The sequence below is a fragment of the Micrasema longulum genome, unplaced genomic scaffold (assembly GCF_059751315.1).
Source record: "Micrasema longulum isolate JH-2025_06_02 unplaced genomic scaffold, ASM5975131v1 h1tg000086l, whole genome shotgun sequence".
Classification (NCBI taxonomy): domain Eukaryota; kingdom Metazoa; phylum Arthropoda; class Insecta; order Trichoptera; family Brachycentridae; genus Micrasema; species Micrasema longulum.
This window is the reverse complement of record NW_028277292.1, coordinates 748,452-754,975: the sequence shown is the minus strand read 5'-3', so window position 1 is coordinate 754,975 and position 6,524 is coordinate 748,452.

The following is a 6,524-nucleotide window of genomic DNA, read 5'->3' as shown; positions in this document are numbered from 1 at the left end:
TTGAATTCTTCGGATTTACCGGAAGACATATCACATGATTTAAATAGACGTAAGTATTACACTCAAACCTCTAGTTTAGCCATGGGCCAACCCACAAGTCCTTTGGTGGCTGACGTATTTTTAGATAAAATTAAAAACGAGATTTTCAAATCTAAGTTTGTTTCTAAAATTCATCAATTCTTAAAATGAAAAAATAAAATTCACTTCAATTCAAAAAGAGAATAATTTTATTTTTTAGATTTAACATTAATAATCTTAAATAATATAATACAATTGAACATATACCGGAAACCAACGTACACAGATACTGTCATTGATAATTCATCCAATCATCCAATTTCTCACAAACACGCTGACTTCCATTCCATGTTACACCGATTGGTTAGTATCAATTTATCTAAAAATGATTTTAAAATTGAACCTGATACCACTAAACAAATAGATTTGAATAACGGTTATACCGTTAAATTAAATGATACCCTTTTAAATAGAAAACTAAAACAAAAATCAATAAATATATTCTTATATCCTCCTATAAATGCTAATAAAGATAAATATAATACTTGTAAATGGAGGGTAATTTTATACGTAAATAATACCCAAACTAAAATTACAAAATTCTTGCCAAAAAATATAAAACCTGCATTCTACACTAAAAATAATATTGGAAAATTACTAATAAACTGTAAAGATAAAAGTGAGATATTTGACAACTCCGGAGTTTATCAACTCCAGTGCAGCTCTTGCCCATCGAGATACATTGGGAGAATGTCACGTAGCTTCAATATTCGCATTGAAGAAGATATGAGATGTTAAATAATAATAATTTTTCAGAGTATGCTAATCATCTTATAACTTTATATCACGATTTGGATAAGGGTAAAGGAGTAAAAAAAATACATTCAAATAATAAGAAAGGACTTAAATGAAATAATATTGAGATTTTTCACATTAAAAAAGCCTTAAAAAATTATATTCCCTTGATAAATAATCAAATAACTTTTCAGTTCAGCCCTCTTTTCGAATTAAAAATTAACCAATCGGGTAACCCCACCTCTACCCCTACTTCCTCTCAACTCCCGTAATTTTATTTTTTTTGAGATCAAACATTTTTTTTTTTTAATGAGGATTAGTGCATGTTTAGACATAGTGGTGTTCGCATCTCTTTAAATCTGCAAGTGATTTATGTATTTTTGGAAACACTTTATATATACTGCGGTGATGATAAAGGTGGAGGTGTATTTTAGTATTTGCATGTTGGTGTAGTGAGTGTCCTGACGAAGAGATGGGTACGTCTGGAAATCGGTAGACTAAAAAAGCCGGTAAGTGGTTATATACTAATATACACTAACACTAGTTAAAATGTTTGACCACAAAGTTAATGCTTTAAACATAAATAATAAGATTAAACTGATGTAAATATGATTTTTTTACTGTTCGACACATAAATAAGATTTAAAATGTACATATACTAGTTTATTAAAATGAATACGTCTTATATCTAGGAAGGTCTGAATCTGAGTCCCGAATAATTTATCTTCTGCCGATTGCTACGTTATAGTGGCTCCGCACACTCCCACGTCACATGGCTAGCCTAGTAGCGACATCTAGCGTCAACGAGTGTCATAACTTCAAAACATTTCACTAACAAAAAAAAGATTTGTTTTTTTTCAGAACCTAACCCTCATTTCTGTGTCTCATGTAAAACGGTTTTAAATAACACGGCATTAAATAGGAACCTATCTACCGTGTTGTCGGAGGGTTACCTATACTTCATACAATCACCCTTTGGGTGCGCCCTCGATGTATTATATTACAAAAATGGTGCTGTGTAAGTTATCTATAATAATATAAATAAAAATAATTATTGTTATGGACTGAGAAAGGCATAGCTGGACTAAATTGTGCAAAAACTTGAAGATGGACATGTCAAAAATTCGAATAATTGGCGTGCGTACCTGAGAAGATGCATGAGTGTAGAGAAAGAGAGGTGTATAATTTGTAAATATGTAGTAATGTGACGTTTTATTTTTCTGATCATCCCTACGGAGCAATAAATGGCTTGAATGTTTGTTTATTTTAATCCGCAAATAGGTAGTTTTACATGGATTAAAAATGACATAAAAAAACATTTGATTATGATTCAGTTTATAGTTTTTATTCATGTAGGTACCAATTTAATATAAAATAATTATTCTTAAAAAGTAGGCACGTTTAATACAATATTTTTCACACACTTTTAGAAAAAATAAAATTGATTTTTTAGTATCAGACAGTACTGTAATGTTTACCTATTGTATCTTACATAAAAATATTTCAATACACACTCTTTCACATTATTGTGATCATAAACAAACAAAAATGATCAGTGAAGTAAAAGAGCTGAAACCTTTTGGTGCGGTTGAGATTCTAACCGAATTATTTCACATTCATACTAGGCAACGCCTGAAAATACCTTTCATTTTTTATACTTCTTGGATCGGCTGATTTATTCAATAATAATAATAATATTTTAATGATTCAGTCAGAGTCTCACCCGCATCAATAAAGGTTTCAGCTCTTTGACTTCACAAATATCAACAGACTGAAGAACTGATGGTATATAGATGTTCAAACATAGGCAGAATGGTAAATTTTACAAAGTGTGTAAAGTGGCCACTTAAACCAGTCAATGACAGGTTATGAGCCCCACAAATGCATAGACTTCTATATTCTCTTCTAAAAATATGCTCGTCATTTCTGTTATAATATATTAATATTAATAACTCCCAAGGGGGTTCAATCCAGTTCAAGTCTACAAAAATTTGGACAAACTCAGAATATTGCTCATTATATACGTATAAATTATTTAAAACACAAGTAAATACTACTTTTTTTTACAATTTTAAAGTAATAGGGGTCTATGAAATACGGTGCAGTGAAAATATTTTGTTTTTAGTGCCTATGGTATTAGTAGGATAAAAATATTTTTTAATTTATAATTTTATATTCCCGCGAACACAGTCATTATATTGTGTTGACACGTCATGATTCATGTCAATTTTGAACTTTGTAACCGTTAAATTTTTTAAAGAACATCGTCAAGATGGCGTGTTTTTCTAGGGAGATATTTTTTTATAATTTCTTTTTTAAAGTTATGTATGAAAACATTTCTCCACAATATCCATTTTGTTTTCGAAAATACAATTAATTTTTCTTAATGCCTAATAGTAGCGAAGTAGCTGAAGTTTCTGAGATACCTCTTCATGAGAGAGTGCGGGTATTATCCTTGGCTCTACCCGACCGAGTTTCTCCAGGGTATGCTTGGCTACAACATTTTAGAAACTAGAAGGAATGTGTACTTGACTATACATTTTTATCGATTTTTACGTTGTATTGTCGATAATCTTGGGATTATGATGAGCGTGGGTTTGTATTTTGTATATCCCTAAGACATCGTCGGCATAGATTGTTTCATATTCCGATATACAGGACTAACCTGCCGATGGTTATGCCTGTTAGAAGGGCTTCTGCTATGGCGAGCTATAATTCCGAGCGTGAGTTGGAGACAAGTGATTGCTTTTAGCGTCGTTATTAGTGGTTTCCAGTTATCCGGCGTTTTTAGTATCCGGCAGTGCTCTGTTCCGATATATGCCGGATTACAGAGGTACCGGTGTATAATATAAACAGTTTGTTAATATTAAACTTATCGTTTTATGAATAAGCATATTTTTTTTAGTTAAAATTTGGTACTTAAACATCATCAATATTTATTAATAAACAAGGCACGCAGTGCCATTTACCTTAAAAATATACATATTAAAAATAATATAAACATTTCAATATAATGTGAAAAACTTAAAAATTAAATATAAAAGTATTATTTTACATAAATACTATATAAATAATACAGCAGTTTTGAATAAAGAACATATTTAGATATTTAAAAAAAAATAAACAATGTGTGCAGATAAAAATTTAAAAGGAAACGAATTTGTATACATTTTTCTTTAAAAGGTACAAAATATAAGTATATAAAATACAATAAAATTATTTGATATCAAAAAATAATAATAAAAAAAATAGTCATAATAATGACAGTTAAAATAATTTACGTACGTAATTTAATACGTACTTATTTGTTTTATTTAAAACAGTTTGAATAAGTAGGTACTTCAATGTATATTAATTCAATTTAGGAATCTATGCATTATACAACATTTATTTAGAATGTTTTATCTCACCCTCCATTCTTCAAAAGACTTCTCAATTTTCTTCCAACCACTACCAAATAAAATCAGTCCCAAACTATTAAATTGTCTTCTCTACGCTATGCTTATACGCGGTTTTTCAGGGCCAGACCGCGAAACTTCAGAGAAACATCACAGGAACATCATGGTAAGCTTTAAAAAAAATATTTATAATTTTATTCCAAAAGGTTATTTAAAAAAAAATATATACAAGGATTTTTTTTCAAGCTCACCATGAGGAATGTTCCTCTGAAGTTTCGCGGTCTGTCCCTGAAAAACCGTGTATTTTATATCTTGATGCCAATACGAAACTTATAGATCGTCTGGAGCGCTTGCAGAATCAAAGCTTCCGCTTGATTTTTCATCTTAAAAAGTATGACCAACTCATGTGGCTTAGTTTTTATTATCGCATAAACTTTCAATCTATCTCGCTTCTTTATAATATTCTTCACAACCCCTGGGCTCCAAAATATCGTTGCTGAGAATTTCATTTACCATTCTGATCATGGTTTTTCGCTTCGCCCTTCTTAGGAGAGAACGCTATCCATTCCTCGACATAGCACATAATTTTTCAGCTTTTTCATTTCTATTCAAGGTGCTAGACTTTGGAACCTTCTCTAGCTACAAGAAATGCCTGAAACATTACCATATATCCTTAGGACCCTGACCTCCCTTTTAGTAGTTATTTATAAAAGGTATATATTTTAATTCCTTTACTTTCCTTGGTTTTTCTTTCTTTCTCCTTCCAAATCCATTACCTCATTCCACGTTCCTCATCCCTTAATATGTATAACATAATGTATTAACTCCACATTAAAAGACAGCTGTTATTTTTAATTAATTAGGTTTTTTCATGCACGTATCGGTTGACATGTATTTTGTTTTTTTGGTAAAAACTTTGGCCAGTCAGTTTTATGGTTGGCTGAAAGATATTGCTTTCTGCAATAAGTCCGCCAAGGTACGTATTCTTTGTACTTGAATATTTAAAATAAACAAATATTTAGGTATTGTTTGTTCCTATCATTATTGTCTGTATCCGTCCCATATGGTTTATCGACCTTATGGGTTAGGGCAAGCATACTCAACCCGCGGCCAGCGAGCCGCACATGCCCGCCGAGCTTTTATGCGCGGATCGAAACACATTTATTATCAGGAAGGTGATTGAAAAAAATGTTGCATTCTAGTTATGAATACGCGCGAATAATCACCGCCCGCCGAAATGACGGAAATAAATGAAAATCGGGAAATACGCTTTTGTTGATGTTTAAGCTAGTATTGGCTGGTATGCTGACAAACGATTAGTATTATTATAATTCTGTTTCAGTTTATTAAAATATTTGTTGATTTACGAAGTGGCGGCGCCCTTATCTTAATTCAAAGAGGTTTCAACTAATACTGTTTTTCCCTATAAGATTTTTTTGGTCATGTCAGTGTAATCAGTCAGGCGGCCTCCGTGGTGTAGTGGTCAGGACGCTTGACTCACACACGGAAGGTTCCGGGTTCGATTCCCGGTGAGAACACGAAAAATTTAAAAAGTGATTTTTCTCAAGCCTGGGTGTTCTGTGATGTAATTCACCACTGTAATTGGGCCTCCTGGCCTGTTGTGGTGCAAAAATAAATAAATTTTAAATAATTTAAATAATCGGCCCGCTTAACTTAGCAAACATAGTATGTATGTGGCCCGAAGAAAAAAAAGGTTGAGTATGGCTGGCTGAGGTCCATAGTTCTTCATAGCTAGTTTTGTAAATTGACCCGGTAGACGCGTGTCCTGTGTTTTTTATCAGATTATATTTTATATCTCGCCAAAGACACGAAAAAGAGCTGCTCAAATTATATTTTTAAAAATGTAAATAAACAAAAAATTGATAAATCATGTTTATCCGTCTATTTTGGAAGGGGGCGCGCTCGTGAGAAGAAAAATATTGGTGTATTGTTGGACAATACTAGTGTTAGTGAATTGTAGTGATGTAATAACCAAATAGTTCGGTTATTTCGATAGCCAAGATATTCCGTTATTTTGACAATCAGTTATTTCGTCAGGAAAAAACTCATTATCAAAGCGATATTTTTAAGACAAAGCGAGGTTTTAATTTATTTTGTAAAATTGTATTACTTTATTTTTAAGGAATACCCTGCTAAGCCTCTATTTTAAAAGCTTACCAGCAGGTAGGAAATAAAAGAAATAGAGGAAAATTATGAATAATACACCACAGCACCCCGGCCAATGAGAAAAAACTTTTTTGGATTATTTTTTACAACTGGCGGGAATTTTTACACGCAACTCCAGTTTCTCAG